Source organism: Xenopus laevis, chromosome 2S, assembly GCF_017654675.1.
Source record: "Xenopus laevis strain J_2021 chromosome 2S, Xenopus_laevis_v10.1, whole genome shotgun sequence".
In the NCBI taxonomy this organism is placed as follows: Eukaryota; Metazoa; Chordata; class Amphibia; order Anura; family Pipidae; genus Xenopus; species Xenopus laevis.
The window spans coordinates 155,187,727-155,210,836 of NC_054374.1; the positions used below are offsets into that span (position 1 = coordinate 155,187,727).

General features: G+C 38.2%; 1 protein-coding gene across 1 annotated transcript in view; it reads right to left on the reverse strand.

Moving 5' to 3' along the window:
• LOC108710006 (contactin-5) overlaps positions 1-23,110 on the reverse strand; it is a 759,713-nt gene that overhangs the window by 622,034 nt on the left and 114,569 nt on the right. The window contains exon 2 of the mRNA XM_018250343.2: positions 16,105-16,180. The gene's annotated coding sequence lies outside the window, so the exon portion shown is untranslated. The remainder of the gene's footprint in view (positions 1-16,104; positions 16,181-23,110) is intronic.

Genomic DNA, 23,110 nt, shown 5'->3' on the forward strand with positions numbered 1-23,110 from the left:
TAATTTATTCAAATTTTATCAAATAAATAGGACCTTGCCAGCTTAACCCAAGGCAATATTCTAAAGCCAGAATTTAACAAGAGATCGCTATTATGCTCTGCCGCCAAAAAGAGAGAAGTTCAGTAGCCCTGCTGCCGGACCTGCATCTGCAGTGTGTCGATGGTAGGAAATCCAAGTAGGCTGTCACCAAGAACAAGCAGTAGTAGCGTCTGTAGCAATCAATCCACTTTGCAGTCACAGGAGAGAACCTCCTTTCTCCCTCTTTTAAATTTACTTGTGCAGTACTCTGACAATCTCCTACCGCTGCTGTGACAAATACAACTTAAAATATAATATCATATGTGCACCGTTTTGATCCAGAGGAAGGCAAACAAAACCCAACCCTAAGCCAGTGCCGATTATGCCTCAAGAGGGGAAAATTCCTTCCTGACCCCGATGGTGATCGGAAACGTTCCCTGGAACATTAATGACATTCATTTAACATAAATGACTCTGACAATTATAATGTGTAAAGATACATAAACCTCAATATAACAGCACTTTCAGGAAAACATCCATATTCAGTTATTAATAGATAATATGATAATATAAAGCAGAAAACTCCTGACAAAATTTGCAAAATAGGGGAGGGTGGGTGGGATGTTTCTACCTGCTCAGAAGATCAGGAAGTGAACTGCTTTTTCACCTGACATCACATCTCTCTCTGACTCCGCCCCTGGGCCTGGCCATCTCCTGCTTTAACTCATTTCTTCTCACCTAAACACAGTTACATGTGATTCTGCCCATCTCTAACCTAGACCAGTGTAAACTGGCTGCTGGTCATTTGGATCCCTTGTCATGTAGCCCCTGTGCTTATAGCTCCAGAGCTTTCATCTGCAATTGTACTTGAAACTCACAGACACAATACTCAGATGCATTATGCCTGCAAAACAAACCTGCACTAATCACAATATACTGTACACCATACAGCTCAATTAAGACTCAGGAGGCAAGTACTAGAGCACTAAGGATATAAAATCGTGTCCATTAGTGTTTATTAAAAATTACTTTGGCCTTATTTACTGGTTTTTTTGTGCTGGAATCATTATTTGAGTGAGCTCTGCTAGCCAAGGATCCCCCATAAAGACATGTTAGACATACCTGTCAATCAAAAACTGACCCAGACCTCAGCAAGAAAAGAGCTTAATGAGAGACAGGTTGCTGAGAGGAAGATACTGAAGAGGAACTTGATTATTTCATAAACGGTACAGACTTTTTAATTGATAATATATAGATGAAGCTTTTGTTTAATTTTCATTTTGCAATAGTTCCCCTTTAAAATGGACCTGTCACTCAGACACAAACATCTGTATAATAAAAATTATTTTTAAATTAAACATGAAATCCAATTTCTATTTTTTATTAAAGCATTCATAGCTGTTGTAAGTTCATTTATTAATCTCAGCTGTCAATCAAATATTGTCTGTCCCTCCTGTATGCCTTAGGCATATAGGTGGGGCAGTCAATTACTTTCACTTTCCATTCATTCCTGGATATCACTGTTTTTCACACGTTTCCCTGTTCTCTTCACTGTTTTATTGTGTAGCCAGTGCATGGGGATGGACATCAGGTCCCCCATTCTGGTGCACAAACAAGATTCTGAGATGATACAAGGCTTGTCTTAATAACAGTGTCCACAAAATGGCTGCTGCCTGCTTGCTATAATTATGAATTCCGAGACTGAAAGAAACAAGATTCAAATAATTTATATAGTGTAATTAAAGTTCATTTTGCTTGACTAATGTGATAAAATAGGATTTTGAATATTTTTTGGGGGTGACGGGTCCCATTTAAGGCAATTAGAAAATGTATGCACTGTTCTAACACAGATAAATAACTGTGGAGATTTGCTAAACTGTATCTATCTGTCTTTTTCTACTAATTCCATGTATTAATACACCACCTCCTTGCCAAATCTACCATCACACTTTCAATTCTGCCATGTCGCTTGCTGAATTCCATGGCTCCTACCTAGAGAAAATGCTTTTCACACACGATGCTGCCAATATTTTAATCCAGTCTATTATGTATGGCCTTAGCAACTGTCAAGTGTCCTTTCTCTTGACAGACTGTTACTGTTCCAGTTCATTATGGACGCAGCCTCCGTTCCTATGCACCTCATCAAGCACACATTCTCTGCCACATAGTAAGATTGATATAGGTAGTTACTGAAAGATATATGTGGGGATAAACAGAACAGAAGGGGTGAAGTTTGCTAGCATATGTCGTATTGTGACGGAGTTCCAGGGTTAATGCACAGCACAACATTTTATAGAAAAGCACCCAGTCTTTTGGTTCATGACCACCTTTTGCTAATAGGTTAAATGGCAGCCACTTACATTGTCGGACTGGTCCACCGGGATACCAGCAAAACTCCCGGTCGGCCCAGGTGTCTCACAATTAAGCCTATTTCATGGTCATTGCCTATCTCTTTATGGGAATAAAGAGGCTTAATAGTAGAAGAACACAGTATAGTAGGTAGAGAAAAGATGAAGAATAAAGAGGTTGAGTGAGGAGAGGAGATATAAAAGTTTGGAAAGTGGGCCCTCAGCCGAAAGTTTTCTGGTGGGCCCCTGGAATCCCAGTCCGACACTGGCCACTTATGACACTGTGAACCTAATTTAGGAATATTGACCTCTATTGGGGCAATATGTGCTTCCTCGGACAAAGAAAGCCCCGTGCTTAACAGCCCAAAGCAAGGGCAAAGAAAAGGGTTCTTGTGCACCTTTCACATATGTCCCATTAAACTGAAGTTATGAGCAATCACTTTATATATGGTCTAGTCTAACTAGAGACATGCTAATCATTTTCTGTACTGGGAAGAATTTGAAACAATCAGAAAGAAATTATTGAAAGTATCATTTAAACAATCCAATCACATTTGCTTTAATATTATATCGGCTCAAAATGCGTAAGGCATTTTGTCTTGATATGTTTGGGCATCTTTTTCTTACCTTAAAAAAAAAGTTACTTTACTGCAATTTTGCAACTGTTGTGGTCCAATCTCTAGTTCCAACTAAGCATCATTTTATTCTCCATCAGTACATGTAGGCCCCGCCTTCTACCTTGTGCATCAATCGAAAGCACAACGTATGGAGTGCCAGGAGGCAGAACCCACTTTGGACAGAGTATGCAGCAGGCAGTGGGGGGCAAGTAATTCTTAAATGAGCATGAATGGGTGTGATCTTGCCCCTCTTAGTGCTCTTGTGTCAAAAATTACCCCTAGGGGGTCCAACCAAACTAGAATCCACGATTTCACCTTTTTCATTATTAAAAAAAGTACGATTTAATCGGATCGGGGGTAAAACTCGATAAAATTGAACAAAACCCTGAATCGTATGATTTTTCCAGAGTTTTTTCCTGAATCTTCTGATTTTTTTTCTAAAAAGTCAGAATTTTTCGGAATAGTCGGATTTCTGGATTAATTCCGGTGCAGACCACAGAAACTTCCAAATAGGATAGGGACCTCTCCCATTGACTTATATACAACCTCAGGAAGGGCTGAGATGGTGGATATTCCGATTCTGACTTTTTGCAATAAATAAACCTCGAAAAATGTGAGTTTTATTTGCACTAAAAATTCGGATTTAATAGTAAAAAAACGAAAAAAATTATTATCATTCGGACTAAATAATGTGGATACTCCATATTGCTTTATAGTAGCAGTGATGTTTGCTTCATTTTTGTGTGCAAGGGTGAAAGCAGTTTAATAGGGAACATGTTTTTGATTGCAGATTAGTAATGAGCGAAAATGTCCAAATGCATTATAGTTGTTTCTGCAGTTTTTCCCAGTGCAAAATAATGCACTCATGGAGAAATTCGAATACTGTAATAGCATTTTAGTTTTTCCTGCATTTCTTTATGTATTTTCCATGCACCCCCCCCAAAATAAAAACATTTTTACATGTCAAAGAAAATGCATGGTGGCATTGGTGAAATTCTAGCACAGATTTGTGAAAAAAATGGATTTCACAGTGAAACTATAGCGGATAAAAAAGTTCTCTCAACTCTATTGCTCATTATTAATGTTATTATAGAGTGAGCTGCTATGGCAAGTAAAAAGTTGGAATTGAATGAAAGATTTGCCTATTGATAACCTGCAGCTTCCATTGGAACTCTGTGGTATATCTCACACTGGGTTTGATTGATGTGTAATAATGTTTTGTGTCACTCCTGAAATATCCGCTTACCTTTCCAATTTGAGAATCCCTCCTGAGTTTATTTCCGTACATATTTATCGCTTTAGGATCTAACCGGCATGTTCCTTTCAATCAGCACTTTCATAACCCCCTTATAAAATGACTTGTAAACTGGGAACATTTCTATCCAGGCCAAGAAATGCAGCCTTGATAATAAACTCGGCTTTCACATGGAAATGGTGTTCAAAAAACGGAGCCACTTATAAGGCATGTTAAATACTTTCTCCTTTAAGGAGCTACCTAACGGTTTACTTTTAAAAAATAACCTAAAGCGATGTATAAACGTAGCCATTCGTTTATTTGGAGCAAGGAACTCATTTTACTAGGCAGCTACAACACCTGCTATCACTTAGCCTAAAGTTACAATCTTTCATTATGATGACTGTGGGTGCTCTTGAATTTCTTTAATCTGAATTTTGAACTATCCTGCTCAGATCTTCACGGAGATGCTGTTAGCGTTTAATTCTTCGAATCAAAGTCCGGTCTGGTGATAAGTTTGAAAGTGGGATTTCATGTAACACCATCTCGAGGGAATATTTTATTCTAAGCAAAGCAAGTCTGTTTATTCTTTGTAATACCTCCTGAAAAAGAACATTCAAATATCTTTGCTTTTTTCAGATTTATGTTTTACATTTGTTTAAAATATTGGCTCGCTTAAAATTATATCCTGCTGGTTAGAGCACCAGATTCACAGTAGTGTTAACTTTACCTTGCCCAGTGTTTATTTGCTACAACCACTCTGTGTCTGACTGTCATTATGGACAAGGAGCGGCTGGGACTGATGCATTTCTTTACACTGTGTTGAGTGAATGAAGCATCACACCAAACTGTATCTGCATATGCTCCATCTGTATTCATTTTTCTTTCTTTCCCATTCTCCTTATATGCAGTAAAACATAGCTCATTGTGTTCTGGGGACATTATGGCTCAGTTTCTGTACATCAGCAAGTGCAGTAGGCAACTGATTCCTAGGTGAGCAGTGTCGGACTGTCCCGGCTGGACACCGGGCAAAAACCCGATGGGCCCCGGCCCTTAAAGGGGAAGGAAACCTAGTCGGCCCAAAAACCCTCCCCCTCCCGTGTGTTGCCCACCCTCCCTCCTCCCCCCTGGCCTACCCGTCCCGCTGGGCAAATGCCCCTAACTTTTTACTTACCCTTCTGCGCAGGTCCAGTCCAGGGAGTTCACAGACGACATCTTCTTCCACGCGATCAAGTAACATGTTAGGGGCATTTGCCCAGCGGGACGGGTAGGCCAGGGGGGAGGAGGGAGGGTGGGCAACACACGGGAGAGTTTTTGCACCAACTAGGTTTCCTTCCCCTTTAATGGGCCCCCGCCGGGCCAGTACCCTCACCAGATCAGATCTGACCAAAAAAAAAGTTTTTTTTAGGCACCGTGCAGCACCATCTGCACATGCGCACGGCACCTATTCATTCAGGCAGGTACACCGAGTGGCGCCATCATGCATGCGCACTCAGTGTGTCATAGTAGGGGGCGGGGGTCAGAGGGGGCCCTGGAAAGTAGTCCCGGTGGGCCCTGGGCCCCCCAGACTGACCCTGTAGGTGAGCATTTGTTTGACTAAACAAAATTCATGGTAAAATCCTAGGGCAGATTCGTAAAAATGTTCGCCATTGCACAATGCTCTGAGGACATTACAGCTTGCACTTTTGCCTGCACTGTGTTGCACATAAGACTACTTTCACTACTTGGATCAAAATGCTCTCTTCACTCTCTTCTCTCTATTGATGCAGGAGAACCCTGCCTCCTGACCAGGCAGTAGCTCCAGGGTTCCCACAGGGCCCTGTATAAGTCATAGCAGCACAGTTACACCAAAAGAATTGAGGTGCACACATCAGTTGCACGTCAAACTCCAGAAATTACACCAGGAAAACTTTGAAAATATTCAGGGCAACTGCATCTGATTTGCTTCATAACACAAGTGCAGTTGCGTTAATTCTTGCAAATGGGAGAAGAAAATCTATGAGGAAAAAATCATGGCGCTTTATTTCCCTAAAACTTTATTGCGTAAACGGATTTTATTAGCATACAGAAAAATCAAATTAGGTCATGGGAAAAATCTCTCGTACAATTTGTTTTTTAAAAATGTGTTTCAAAAAATAGCTTGAATATTCTAAATACACATACTTTTGATTTATATAGAAGCTTGCCTTTTTTTCAGATTTTTTTTAATTTGAATTTCCAAGATTTTATTGGGGTTGATAAATGTTGAAAATTTTAACTTGAAACTCTCAAATTCAATTCCAAATGTTATATGTTTTCTTAAATCCATGGGAAAAACATGAATTCCTATAAGAATATTAATACACTCAATAATGATTACCTTTCCATATACTAACTTGTGCCAGGCAAACTTTGTCATGTTTTTCTTACATGCACATAGACAACATATGGACGACTAAAATAACACAAGGCACCGCTCTAAACTCACACTCCCATAGCTGCTCTCATATGATTAGCCGTGTGCTCAGTCCACAGACTCCCCACTGTCAACACATATCCAAGAAACCAAAGAGGGACGACACTCTGGTAAAAGGCAGGTTTATTGCAGTGTTCTGCAGATATCTAAGTCAAAAAAATCTTTGATTCTTTGGATATAAGGAAGACTAAGGCATAAAACTGTCCCTTGGGACTTTAGGTGGCAGAGTTCTGTCTTGCATAAAAAAGGGCATTAACTCAAGGGGTGAAAACATAATTATGCCTCTTTATAGGTCCCTGGTAAGGCCTCATCTGGAGTATGCAGTTCAGTTTTGGACTCCAGTCCTTAAGAGGGATATAAATGAGCTGGAGAGAGTGCAGAGACTAAGTGCAACTAAACTGGTTAGAGGGATGAAAGACTTAAATTATGAGGGGAGACTGTCAAGGTTGGGGTTGTTTTCTCTGGAAAAAAGGCGCTTGCGAGGGGACATGATTACACTTTACACGTACATTAGAGGACATTATAGACAAATAGCAGGGGACCTTTTTACCCATAAAGTGGATCACCGTACCAGAGGCCTCCCCTTCAGACTAGAAGAAAAGAACTTTCATTTGAAGCAACGTAGAGGGTTCTTCACAGTCAGGACAGTGAGGTTGTGGAATGCACTGCCGGGTGATGTTGTGATGCTGATTCAGTTAATGCCTTTAAGAATGGCTTGGATGATTTTTTGGACAGACATAATATTAAAGGCTATTGTGATACTAAACTCTATAGTTAGTATAGATATGGGTATATAGAATTTTAATTAAAAGTAGGGAGGGGTGTGTGTATGGATGCTGGGTTTTCATTTGGAGGGGTTGAACTTGATGGACTTTGTCTTTTTTCAACCCAATTTAACTATGTAACTACTATGTAATTTATCAAGGGTCGAAGTGAAAATTTTAATTTTCAAATTTGAATTTGAATTTTTGAGTTTTTTATGGGCAAAACTGTAAAATGGTTACATGTGTATGAATAATATATTAAATGAATAATATATCATTTCAAGTAAGATGATTTATCAAAGGTTGATTTCTAAATAATGTGAATGTTTTTTAACTCTAATAAATTCAAATATACCCACAACTCAAATAGGAGGTTATTTATGAAAAAATGTCTAATATTTGACCCAAAAACTCTTATAGAATTCTAATCAATTTCGATTAGTGTTTTCCCCCCAAGAAAAAAAATCGTCTTTTATGCGTCGATTTTTTTGTATGTGCAACAATTTTTTTTGGAATCTATGAGTTGTCATTTTCGAATCAAAACTTGTTAAAAATGTGTCTCATCACTACTGTTAACATCTTTAAATAGTTCAAGGGACCCCTGCCATCAGTGTTGGATTTACATAGGGGCCCCCTAGGCCCACTGCCTTTGTTGTCCCTGTTTCCTCCTCTTTATTTGTGCAAATTTTCATCACCGTGACCGAAGCAATGTGGATTGGTGCATGGGAAATTTAAAAAATGATTCTATCTCCAGAGCATCCCCATTGTTTTTTAATGTGGGTGTAGTTGAGCAGCTTTCTGCCCCCTAAAATCTTGCCGCCCTAAGCCCGGGCCTTGGTGGCCTCTCCACAAATCTGGGCCTGCCTGCCATTGACTTGTACATAAACTCGGCAGGTATTAGGTGGCAATTATTCAAATTTGAACAGTTTCCAGGGTCAAGGTGTGATAAATCTCACATTTGAATTCAAATTCGAGTTGGTGATTCGAGGAAATTCTAAAATTTGATTTTACTATTCGAACCTTAATAAATCTTTCCCTAACAGATGCAATGCTGGAAAATCAATATAAATACTGAATACAGTATTGATGGCAAGGTCATCACATATATAAGCTGCCATCTATAGCCTGGAGATATACTTTGATGTTTTACAAATTAATTTGTTATGCTATATTTTAATGCTTAATATTCGACCCGAAAACTCTAATCGAATTCAAATTAATTTCGAATAGTGTTTTCCTCCCAAATTTTTTGTATGCGCAACAATTTTTTTTCTCCCATTGGAATCTATGTGGTGTCATTTTCGAAGCGAAACTTGTTAAAAATGTTGTTTGTGTGCATACTCGTAGTACGTTAAAAAATTATGGACTGCTAAACGGTAAGGGGGACATGATTACAAATTGCAAGCGTTATTTAAAATGGCGTTTTTACGAATAGCTCTGCACATAATGTAAAATCATTTGCTGGTGCATATAACATTGCTCATTTTTGTAAGAAAATAGCATTTGTGTAGATTTTCTATAATGTTTTAATAAAACTTTATGCATCACGGGGCACAATTATTGATAGGAGAGAAGGCAAAGCAAATTAGCAAATGCTACAGGGCAAAGCCTTATTAGGTTTATTGATCTGAAAGCATTATATTAGGATTATACTGTATACATGCAATACTAGTTATTAATGTCACCTGGGTATACTGTAACTTCATAAAGTTGTTTATTTTAAAAATATAACTCTAGTGGTGTGTTCGCTCTAATAAGTTGGAAATTGTGATTCCTATTATTATAATAATGTATTTGAACAGTTAGACTTACTATAATTGCAAAAGTAAACAGTAAAATATATGTCTTGTACATATGTTTACTTACTGTAGTGAGGACTTCTCTAGAGAGATCGGCAGAGAGATAGACGAACGAAGATGGATGGATTGGATGGAAGTGATGCTGGTAATGTTGTCTACAATATATGTTTTGTGTATATGCTTCCTGACTGTATTGAGGACTTCTCCATTAAAGATAGAGAGATGGACAGAAAGATAGATGAACGAATAGATGGACGGATGAATTGGATGTATTAGATGGGTGGATTGATTGGATGATGGATAGATAGATTCTAACCAATGGAAGCGATGTTGCTAATGCAGTCTACAATATATTTTGTGTGTTTATGTTTCCTGACTGTAGTGAGAACTTCTCCATTAAAGGAGAAGGAAAGGTTAAAACTAAGTAAGCCTTATCAGAAAGGTCCATCTAAATATACCAGTAAACCCCCCAAGTAATGTTGCTCTGAGACCCCTGTCAAAAGAAATACTGCATTTCTTTCCTTCTATTGTGTACTCATGGGCTTCTGTATCAGACTTCCTGCCTACAGCTTAAACCTCATTGCCCTGGGCAAGAGCATGCTCAGTTTGCTCCTCTTCCCCCACCCCTCCCTTCTCTACTGTAATCTGAGCCCAGAGCAGGGAGAGAATGAGGCAGGAAGTGATGTCACACCACATTAATACTGCAGCTCCTATTCTAAACAAACAGAGAGTTTCTAGAGCTTTTTACTCAGGTATGGTAAAATATTCTACAGAATAAATATAGCATTCTAGCTTGCACTATTGCAGCTAATCTATTGGCAATAAAATGCCTCCGTAGCTTTCCTTCTCCTTTAAAGATAGAGAGATAGACATAGAGATAGATGAATGAATATATGGATGCATTAGATGGATGGATGGATAAATTCTAACCAATGGAAGTGATGTTGCTAATGCAGTCTACAGTATATTTCTTGTGTATATGCTTCCTGACTGTAATGATGACATCCATTAAAGAGAGATAGACAGAGAGATAGATGAATGAATAGATGGATGCATTAGATGGATTGGATGGATGCATTAGATGGATGATGGACGGATGGATTGAATGGATATATTCTAACCAATGGAAGTGATGTTCCTAATGTACACAAAGAACGTTTAAGCCAAAGCATTATGGACCTATGAAAGAAGGTTAACAAAAGAAGATTAACAGACAAGGAAGGGGAATACCATCTTCTCCAGTTGAAATAGGGATTGGTGGCAGTACAATAAGTAGCTTCCTAATACCTATGCACTTTCACCTTTGGCATTGTGGGGGTATGGGTAGTGCTATGCACTTAATTAAAAGTACAGTGCAAGGTGCCATGCACAGCGATTTCAGGCACAAGGCAGCTCTGTACTTATCACCTGCCATAAAAGGATAGCAAGTACTGGGCTTTCCAGCACTTTATTTTCCCTGCATTCTCTAGCTAACTTGTCTGAATGAAGGGGAGTTTCCATGAGACTTTTTGCACTCTATACCTTGCCCAGAATTCATAAATAAGATCCATTTTATTTGAAGTGTATCTAGTAGAAGTCAATCAAGAGCAACTAGACTTGCCAAGTAATCACTGAAGACTTCTACTAGAAATACCATTACTTGGATGAATGAAAACCTTCAAATCTCGAGCACTTATACTCATCTCTCATTGGCATTGCTTACATCCCCAGTATGGCTTTCTATTAGCATAATCCTTTAAAATATAAAACTATATAATACTATTAACTATATAATGTGGCCATACTCAAACCTATAAATGCTACCAACTCAAGTACCGTTGGGTGAATACAATGACATGGTTCTTGTCTGAACTGTCTGCTGCATGATTTGATTTTTGTCCACTGGGCCAACAATTGAATCAGCCCTCTCTTGCCCCTACATATGATTAGCCAAATCAGGCAGAGATAAACTTGTTTGACAACATCCAGTCAAGAGTGGATCTCAACATTAAAGGGGCAGATTTATCAAAGGTGAAAATTTGAATTTCAGGCTAATTTTTGTGTACTTCGACTAGGGTATAGTCCAAATTCGATTCGAATTTGAAAAAAAATTAGAAAATTAGAATTTGAAATTCAATCAAAGATAGGCCTATTTTGCCAAAAACTCGGTTGGTCTTTTTGAATTTGAATTTCGAAGTTTTTCAAATTCGAAACTCAACCCTTGATAAATCAGCCCTTAAGTAGATTTATTTTCATGTAGCTATTTTCCTTTTCTTATAATATAACACGTCTATTATCAGTAAGATCACGTATAGTTCTACAGCCACTTAAACCCTAATTACTTTCTTTTATTCTCATTATTCATTTTTCCCTTTGTCCTTGATGAAACCATAATCTGCCTTAACCAGCACCTCCAGATGCTTGTTCTATCACCCCCACTATTGTCATACGTTGATGTTCTCCTGCTCGTACACAACTTGGCACATTTAGAAAATGGCAAAAGATCACGATGAAAAAAACAGCATGAGTCACAAAGTGATACAGTATATACCCGAGTATAAGCCGAATTTTTCAGCATCCAAAATGTGCTGAAAAAGTCTACCTCGGCTTATACTCGGGACAGCGGTACCCGACCCAAGGAGCTGAGATTGCAGTCACTTTTAATCATTCCTATACCAACAGTACACTTGGGGAGAGACTGCAATATCCCACAATGCCCTCTGTTGGTTATATGAAAGAATAACAGTGCGCCCTCTGTTGGTTATATGAAAGAATATCAGTGACTGCAATATCACACAGCGCCATCTGTTGGTTATATGAAAGAATAACAGTGACTGCAATATCACACAGCGACATCTGTTGGTTGTATGAAAGAATAACAGTGCGCCCTCTGTTGGTTATCTGAAAGATTAACAGTGACTGCAATATCACACAGCGCCATCTGTTGGTTGTATGAAAGAATAACAGTGCGCCCTCTGTTGGTTATATTAAAGATTAACAGTGACTGCAATATCACACAGCGCCATCTGTTGGTTGTATGAAAGAATAACAGTGCGCCCTCTGTTGGTTATATTAAAGAATAACAGTGACTGCAATATCACACAGCACCCTCTGTTGGTTATATGAAAGAATAACAGTGCGCCCTCTGTTGGTTATATTAAAGAATAACCGTGACTGCAATATCACACAGCACCCTCTGTTGGTTATATGAAAGAATAACAGTGACTGCAATATCACACAGCGCCATCTGTTGGTTATATGGAAGAATAACAGTGACTGCAATATCACACAGTGCCCTCTGTTGGTTATATGAAAGAATAACAGTGACTGCAATATCACACAGCGCCATCTGTTGGTTATATGGAAGAATAACAGTGACTGCAATATCACACAGTGCCCTCTGTTGGTTATATGAAAGATTAACAGTGACTGCAATATCACACAGCACCCTCTGTTGGTTATATGAAAGAATAACAGTGACTGCAATATCACACAGCGCCCTCTGTTGGTTATACGAAAGATTAACAGTGATGGCAATATCACACAGCACCCTCTGCACATGGTAGTGGGACAGTGGGACAATGCACACAGTAATCCGTTTGGCAATTCTCTGTCACCATCAACTTTGCAAAGAAGTCCGGTTGATCGCTGCGGGGGTCGCTTTGGTAGAATGTGCGCTGCTGGGAGACAGGGCTGTAGTTGTGTCTAGGCTTATACTAGAGTCAATAAGTTTTCCCAGTTTTCGTAGGTAAAATTAGGTACCTCGGCTTATACTCGGGTCGGCTTATACTCGAGTATATACGGTAGTTGCTGCAAACAAGATTATAATCCATATCATGAGGAAATGAGTTGTTAGAATCAGCTGGTACACAAAGCAACTAAAGCAAAATCAGCTCTGGCATACACAAGATATTGTTCCCAACAAGCTGAGACAAATATAATACTTGCTATACAGTAATTTAAAATAAATAAAGTGCACAGACAACTTGTAAGTCAGGTGTGAGAATGGAAAAATGCAAAAGGTGGAATGTCATCCCAGCCTGATCACTGCATATATACACTGATATAAACAAAGACCCGGATTCTGGTAGGTATGATTAGAAGGGCATTGCACAAAAACTGGATTGAATGTGAGATATATCTGTCATTCTATCAAACTTGTAAGAAAGTCAGAGTGGACTCGCTCTCTGTGCAGAATATCCAAATCATAGGTATGCATAATTCTATTTTCAAATCACTGTAGGGACCCACATTGCTGTACACTATATATAATGACTATGTATAAAAGTACAGGGTGGACAAGTATCATAATAAATACAATAAATATACACAAAGTACACAGAGCTTATCAAGGGAAATACAGCTTAAGTGCCATTTGCTAAGAGAGACAGTAGGAAGGGGGTCTCTGCCCCATAGAGCTTATAATCTAAGTGGGTGGATAACATATAGGCACAACTTTGAAGAGAAAAGTGCATAAGTTAAAGACATTGTCCCTTAAGTGCCAGGACTAGACTAATGTTCTTGTGCTCCAAAAGGTAGAATCTTAGTTAAAGAGATTGACAGAGCACTCCTATGAAGAAATTCAGGGATTTAATACCAGAGGTAAAGATCAACAAGATCTTGATTCGCTAAGTAAAGCGAAGTTACGCTAGCGAAGGCTAATTTGCATACGGCACAAAATTCAAATTTCAATGGAGGAATACGTATCAGCACTACAAATGGCTAGAAAAGCTTCAAATCATCAAATAAAATTTTTATTTTGCCCTACACATGTGCCCACTGTCTAGGTAAGTTGCCATGAGTAGGAAATGTAGGGGGGAAGGAGGGGAGCCCCAAAAAATTTTTCGATCTTTTTCAGCCTATCACCCATAATGTAGAAAACACGCCAGCGTTTTTTGGGACTTAGAAAAATTTTTGACTTTTTTTGAACAATCCCTATCTACTCTATTGCGCTTCGCCAGGTCTGAGGTGGCAAAGGAAGTCTAGCGTAAAAGGTAGCGTTCAGTACACTGCGCGCATTAGTGAATTTGCGTAGTTACGTCGCTAGCGAAACTTCGCCAGGCGTAAGGGTGCGAAGTAACACTAGCGAAACTACGCCAGCGTTCGTTAGTGAATTTGCGCAGTAACGAAAATGACAAACGCTAGCGAAGTAACGCTAGCGAAGTAACGCTAGCGAAGTAACGCTAGCGAAGTAACGCTAGAGTTCGGCGCTTAGTGAATTTGCCCCATAGTGAGGAGCAGAGGAGTGAAGGGTTTGTAATGCTAGCAGAAGGATTTGATATGCTATCCTTTGCTTAATAGACAGTCATACTAAAGATATTATCTGGAGTTGATCAGATTCCCTCTTAGGAGAGAGCAGGAGGATCCTAATAGTGGAGTTTAAGATTGCCCAGCTTTGAGCAACAGCACTTCTAGTGGACATAAATAGCTTTATTCACTATGTGAATGAAAGGCTATTCTCTGAACACAGCAAGAAATCACTGTATTTCCTTTTGAACTTAAAGAGTTAAGTCCTATGTTTAATGTGAGAAATTAAATCAAATGACAAAGACGAGTCAACAAACTCAACAAACGGAAGTTTCAATAAATAGTACAAGTCAAAAGATGACAATCAGTTTCATATGTTTGCATTTTTTTCAGCAATTTCAACACACATTTTCAAATATGTATTAAAGGGGCTGTTCACCTTTAAATAACTCTGTAGAGAGTGATATTCTGAGAAAATTTGCAATTGTTTTTTTTATTTTTTATTATTTGTGTCTTTTGAGTTATTTGGTTTTTTAATTCAGCCGCTCTCCAGTTTTCAATTTCAGCAGTCTGGTTGTTAGGGTCTAAATTACTGTATCAACCATGCATGGATTTGAATAAGAGGCTGGAATATGAATAGGAGACGCCTAAATATGAAGACGAGTAATAAAAAGTAGCAGTAACAATAAATATATAGCATTACAAAGTATTTGTTTTTAGGGTGGGGTCAGTGACCTCCATTTGAAAGCTGGAAAGAGTCAAAAGTTAATGACAAACAACTCAAAAAACTATAAAAAAGAAAAACTGAAGGCCAACTGAAAAGTTGCTTGGAATTAGTCATTCTTTAGGGGTGAATCATCCTTTAAGTGAAAAAAAAAATAACATGAAAAATTTGAATATTAAGGTTTGGTATCTAAAAGCTTGCAAGGTTATCAAGAAGTTAATGGGAGCTGTCTCGACCAAAATTGAAACAATGTATTTAATTTGAATTTTTCTTAAATTTTTTTCATCTTGTAAACTCACTAAAAATGAGTAAAATACGAATTGCATGTCTTACATTTATATTAACCCACACTTTTATCCATTTCAGTTATTTATTTTTTTTGATAAATAGGCCTTCAATAGTATACCAGTATAGAGGCAGTGATGGTTAGACATTTTTCATAGGTCACCATCCTCATTTTAAAGTCAAAAAAATTACTGGTACTTTTGATCCTTAACCATTTCTCTAAAGAAAAATTATTCACACCAAATAAGAAGTTCTTTATTACATTTTCCTTAATTGTACAGGTATGGGACCTGTTATCCAGAATGCTCGGGACCTGGGGTTTTCCGGATAACGGATCTTTCTGTAATTTGGGTCTTCATGCCTTAAGTCTACTAGAAAGTCATTTAAACATAAAATAAACCCAATAGTCTGGTTTTGCTTCCAATAAGGATTAATTATATCTTAGTTTGGATCAAGTACAAGTTACTGTTTTATTATTACGGAGAAAAAGGAAATCTGGATTATTTGGATAAAATGGAGTCTATGGGAGACAGCCATTCCGTAATTCGGAGCTTTCTGGATATCGGGTTTCCAGATAAGGGATCCAATACCTGTACTGCATTTCTAAAAAAATAAGTAAAAACAAATTTCCTACCTTTACACCAGTTTCCTTTTTAGTAAGAGGGTTTCCACTGAAATCCACATAGGTCAGGCATTTCATCTGAAACAATCTTAAATACAAATAGAGAAGAATTAGTGTAAATCTCTGCCAAAGGCAAATGCATTTCATTAAAGCAAAAAAAAAAAAAAAAGTATCATTATAATTACGGTTTTCTATTAAGTTTTCCTAGTAACAACATTATGTAAAATCTGGAAAAGTCATGATTCATATGCTTTGAAACAAATTTGAATCGAATTTAAATCACATTTGAATCGAATTTGAATCTAATTCGATTCAAGTTTTTCCTCTGGAAAAAAACTAGATTTTTAGGAAGGCTGCAAACAACTCCAAATTGATGAAAGGACATACCCCGTAGGCTAAAACAGCAATTCGGCAGGTTTAAGGAGTCGAATAGTCAAATTAGAATTCTTAAAGGGCCAGTACATGATACATTTCAAAAATCAAATTCGAATTTTTTTAAACAATGTAAATCAAATTTTAACTACCGTATATACATTGAGTATAAGCCGTATCGAGTATAAGCCGAGGTACCTAATTTTACCTCCAAAAACTGGGAAAGCTTATTGACTCGAGTATAAGCCTAGGGTGAGAAATGCAGCAGCTTCTGGTAAGTTTCAATCAAAAAATGTAGTGTTTCTGCTCCCATTGGAGGTGCCGGCGTCTCGTTTTTGGATGCCGGCGACCATTCTTGGACGCCGGCGAATATTCTTGGAGACTATTCTTGGACGCCGGCGACCGTTTTTGCGATTGACCTGAGTATAAGCCGAGGTAGAGTTTTTCAGCATATTTTGGGGGCTGAAAAACTCGGCTTATACTAGAGTATATATGGTATTCCCTAGTCGAATACCTCTAAAAAATAAAACCCTCAAAATTTGAATTTCAAAATTCTAATTTTAACTTCGACGCTTGATATATCTGCCCTCAAGTATAAGATTGTAACAGCACCAGTGCTGGTACATAACAGTAAATTAAACATCAAAATAGAAGTTGTTCCACAAGTTATGTACAATATTTCACAGGAGAAAATGTTTTTCCCCAAAACAATGGATACACAGAGAAGAAGAGGCAATGACTCTATATCAAAACCTCTGCCCCACTGCCAGATACAAATGATACAGCTCCAATTCAAAGTCTACCCAAAGCTGTATCCCTAAATGCATCTTCATCTGACATTTCCTTTCCAAAATACACATGCTAGGGATGTTTACATATTTAATTGGCTGTGGGTGTATTTGTGAGCTGGATGTAACTGAATTAAACATCTCAAAAACTGTATCCAACTTAATAATATTTGAAGTGGCCCCTTTAGAGACATATGAAAGCTTATTTGCATTCAAGATAGATGTGTCAGGGCCCTTATTCTATAGATGTCAGGGTCACCCGCTGAATTTTACAATAGGAGCCTAGGTACTGTGCAATCCTAGAAAACAAAAAGATTTAAAAATAAAAAAAACTTGAAAACAAGGACCCCAGCAAAAAATGTATAAACAGCAGGCAGAAGAACAAGTCTGAGAAACAGGCAAATGGTCTAGGCAGATGGCAAGCAAAGAAAGTCCAAAAAAACAGGCCCAGGGTCAGGGCAGGTGGCAAATAATCAAAAGTCCAGGAACAGAAGGCTTGTTCACAGCAGAAAGCTTCATGATCCAGGACAGTTTAGAGGAGATGGCAACTGGGCATTTGACTGCAGCTGGATTCCAAAAGTTTCAGGCATCAGTCAAGAAAAGCAGGTGAAAAGTCAATGAATATCGCTGCTGTTCCAAACCTGCACTGTCTCTTGTGGCTCAACCCAAAGAAGCAGCTGCCAGTAAACACAGGGTCCCTGGTTTTAGACCAAGAAGTTCTCAAATATAGATTAAAGCTGTCTAACACACGGCCTTGAAGCTGATTGTGAAGTTCAACCTCCACCCATTAAAGTTGGATATTCCATACTAGCACTGTGTTATTGGAGCAATCCAAAAACAGGACATAATATGCAAGTGTCAAAGGGTTACATACTGTAGTATGACCCACTCCAATCCATGCTTCACAACAAACATTGAACAAAAAGGATTTGTTTGCTTGTAATTTCCCTTACATTTCCATATACAAGGAGTGACTTTAACATTCATGATGATAACAGCTTTCTACAGTGTGTAAACTCTAATCAGGTGTCTTTTTTTCTGTGTACTTAGAAGCAGACCATAATTTAAGCTTCTATTCTATTCTATGTCCAAGTTGAGATTTAGTAGACAAGCAGCAATCAGCAGCTAGCAAACACTTTCAATAGAAAGCACAAATCAACCTTAGTGAGGTTGCTTCAGTGTACTGTTAACATATGATTGCCACATGCATTCAAAATTGACTAGCACTAGAAATCAGTTTATTTGTTTTATTTTTGGATGCATCGTTGGTTAACCTCAAACTGACAGTAAGATTATATCTAAAATAAATAAATAAATCAAAGTTAGAGTTTTATGTCTCTTTCTATAAAATAAACAGTAAAATATGAATCAAGGTTATTCTACAGGATGAATGGCTTAACTTCAACATGGTTGTAGCACCACCCACCAATCCCTTTAATGGTGGTTTATCGGAGATCTCATCTCCATAAAAATGACAGAGGGTAAGAAACAGCCTGTGAGACCAATGATTTGGCCACAAGACACTTTGCCAAGAATGGGTGGCAGCCTATGTAAAATATAACTGCAGGTTAAATAGTTAGAACCACCATATGTACCTTGATGTGATATAGTGGCTTGGCAATTTTATGATAATAACCTTGTAATTAAAAGGCTGTTTTTCTGAACTTCTGGTTTAGTGAGATGAAAGCTTTGGAACTGTCTGGAATAGTTTTTAAAGATGTTCATTTGAAAATGGTTATGGGCATTTATAGGACAATAGGATTTTGAATAGATTAGAGATGGAGGCCAGACTGGAATAAGGGGTTGTAGCGTAGTTATCATCAACATCATCATTTATTTATATAGCGCCGTCAAGATATGCAGTGCTTTACTGCAGTTATAGCAAACAGGGAATAAATGGTGGATAACAAACAAGGATTACAGAATACAATAGGGTTAGAAGGACCTAGAGATTAGAGTTTACAAACTAAAGGTTAGGGTACAATTGAAACATTAGGATTATACAGGTGGGTCTTGAAAGTTTGGGAAGAAGGAGAAAGTCTGACAGCTTGTGGCAGAGAGTTCCAGAGAAAAGCAGAAGCCCGAGAGAAGTCTTGTAGAAGAGAATGGGCAGAAGTGATGAGAGGAGAAGTGAGGCGAAGATCAGAAGCAGAGCGTAGGTTTCGTGAAGGAGAGTATTTGGAGATTAGAGATGAAATATAGGGAGGGGTTTCATTATTAAGGGCCTTGAATGTGAGTGTAAGTAATTTGAATTTGATTCTATAAGAGATTGGGAGCCAATGAAGGGACATACATATGGGAGCAGCTGATTTCAAACACAACCCACTGTAGGAATCATGGTAGCGGTAGCCACTAGTGATGGGTGAATTTCCCCCGTTTCGCTTCGCCAAAAAAACTTATATGTGTAACTCGAAAATTGATGCCCGCGTCAATTTTGGACGAGTGGCCGAAAAGTCGATCTCGTCAATTTTGACTCCTGCGTTAAAGTCAATGGGTGTCCAAATAGTGTTGACGCGCAGCGAGTTTGACTCAGACAACTTTTCGGATGTGCATCCAAAATGTTTTGATGCTGCCAAATTTTCACAGGAGTTTAGCTAATTTATTTGCCACCCTCAAACTGCGGGAATTCGGCGCTAATTTGCGCCAGGCGAATTTATTCACCCATCACTAGTGGCCACCATAGTTTCTAGGGTTACTCAACACCAACAGGTGCAGTTTAGAAGCAGCAGCGTGGATGCATTGCCAACCATGTGGGGGTTGCAGAAGCATTTTTGGACACAAGTACCTTAATAAATTGAGTCAATGCGCACTTCCCAATTAAACCACCTAAACTTGTATGCACATTTGTACATGAACTCCTCACAGCGCAACACTTCGCCAGGCGTAGATTCGTCAGGACAGTGCAAATTCACTAAAATCCAAAGTTGAGTCCAGGGCGATGAACACTGGCGAAGATGCGCTAGCGTTACTGCGCCAAGCGAAGCGAAGTTGCGCTAGTGTTGCATTATTTTGCATATGCCGTGAAGTTAAAGTTGAATGGACGTATATGTTGCAGCAAATACATTACACTACACAAGCCCGGGAAACCTTTAATTAAATAAAATAAATTTGTTATATTGCCCTACACATGAGCCCAGTGTATAGTTTATGTGTCATATGTTAGAAAATGTAGGGGAGAAGCCGGTTACCCCAAAAAAATGTACGCCCTTTTGCAGCCCTGAAAAAAGGAAAAGACGCTTGCATTTTTTGGGACTTAGAAAAATGTTCAACTATTTTTTGAGGAACTCCTATCTACTCTATTGCACTTCGATGGTCTGAGGTGGCGAAGGCAAGTCTGGGGCAAGAGGTAAAGTTCAGTAAAATCTGCATCATAGTGAATTTGTTTAGTTACGTCCATTCGCCAGAGCGCAAATTCGCTTGGGGCTAGGGAGCAAAGTACAGCTAGAGTCTATCTCCTTCACTAGCGAAGTTACGCCAGCATTAGTCACTTCGCCCTTTAGTAAATTTGCCCCTTGGTCTTTGAGCAAACTGACATAATTCATTAAGGTACTTACATCCAAAGCTGTTCCTTGCACTTCCAAATGGTTACGCTCAACAATTTTGGCCAGGAAAAATCTTTGTGACTTCTAATACCCCTATATTATAAAGTAAGGGGGTACATTAGGCCATACTGTGTGTGTATATATATATATATATATATATATATATATATATATATATATATATATATATGATTTTCTTTGTGGTCTCTGTGCAAGCTACAGGAGATCTGCCTTTGTTCAGTCTTTTAATTTTGAACAAATCACATTAGCCAAAAATTGCAGAGCTCTAAAAGCAGCAGAGATATTATGGCACAGAGCAGGGAATGTGTCTATAATTATTGTCTTTGCAAACCAGCAATTTACTGTTAAATAAATAGCTAAAAACTGTGAGCAAGATAAGAGTATTGAAATGCTATAATGTGCTGCTACAACATTTACCTTCTTTGTAAGAAGTGCTGATTCTCTTCATCATCTCTGAATCTAGAATTCGGTTTATCCTCTACTGTTGCATTAGCAAACCGTGCCAACATCACTGCACCAAAGGGCATTTACAGTTTTACAAATATGTGGCAGGATTCCCACAAAATAACAAATATTTTAACATTTGCCTTGATTTTTAAAAAAGTTTGCATAACATTAGCAGCTTCAATTTTGATATTCATAAAAAATGAATATTAGAGGGAAAACATGGGTTACTTGTCTCAGTTGTGCATTTTTCTGTCTAAAAATATTTTTGCTTCTCTGCACACTTTTGCAACTAACATTAAAGGGATACTGTCATCGGAAAACATGTTTTTTTCAAAATGCATCAGTTAATAGTGCTACTTCAGCAGAATTCTGCACTGCAATCCATTTCTCAAAAGAGTAAACCGATGTTTTTATATTCAATTTTGAGATCTGACATGGGGCTAGACATTTTGTCAGTTTCCCAGCTGCCCCCAGTCATGTGACTTGTGCCTGCACTTTAGGAGAGAAATGCTTTCTGGCAGGCTGCTGTTTTTCCTTCTCAATTTAACTGAATGTGTCTCAGTGGGACATGGGTTTTTACTATTGAGTGCTGTTCTCATATCTACCAGGCAGCTGTTATCTTGTGTTAGGGAGCTGTTATCTGGTTACCTTCCCATTGTTCTGTTGTTTGGCTGCTGGGGGGGGGGGAATGGAGGGGATGATATCACTCCAACTTGCAGTACAGCAGTAAAGAGTGATTGACGTTTGTCAGAGCACAAGTCACATGACTTGAGGCAGCTGGGAAATTGACAATATGTGTAGCCCCATGTCAGATTTCAAAATTGAATATAAAAAAATCTGTTTGCTCTTTTGAGAAATGGATTTCAGTGCAGAAATCTGCTGGAGCAGCACTATTAACTGATTCATTTTGGAAAAAAAATATTTTCCCATGTTAGTATCCCTTTAATTTTAAGTTTTTAGTGGTTTCTTTAATGGGAAATCGAACCTGGTTAGGGTGAGAAGGGCTTAAAGGAGCCAAAAAGCCCTTCACAAGCAATTACATGCAAAGTGAAGCCTTCTGCAATCAGAATGTATTTACTTGTCTCATGCCATACACACAGCACTGCCTAGATAGCAAATTTTTTTTTGGACAGAAACAGACAGTTACTTGTTGCCCATAGTCAAGGTCAATAAAATCTTATAGAAAAGTGCTGGTCACTTAACCTAATTATAAAGTACGTACACATCCTCTCTGAATTAGAACAAATCAAAAATAAATCAAAAAACATAAGACTATGGAAATGAGCCGCAGTGGTTATGAAGGCCGAAATACATTTATACCCAATGTTCCATTAATCCTGGAAAGGAAATGAAGCAGAGTTTGGAACTCAGTGGTTCAACGTGTTCATTTTAACAAGGTAAAACACAGCGAGCAATTGATTAATCAATAAGACTAAAGTTATTTTTTTTAGATCTCGTCTCGGACGGCAAAGGAAAACTTCAAAGCCCTTTCAAATCTTTTGAATGTGGCATTTTTATAAAGATAATCATCCGAGTCATAAAGAGTCGAGCCATTGTATTTAATTACTTCAGGGGTCACGGGAAGAAAACAGTGCAAATGTCATTTCAGAAGAAGAATTCCACTTTTCTTCAGAATGCCCTTGTCATCTCATGGCCATTACTTTTTGATTCTGTGAATGTTCTGAGACAAATTGAAAGTGCTTTGGAAATACTTTAAATGTTGATAGCTTATTATGATATCAACAGCGAATTAGAGGAAGCTCAGACATATCTGGAATTATCATTAGATCCAACAAAAAGGAGATATAAAGGGACAGACTTATTAAAGGGTAAATTGTCGCCAGCGAC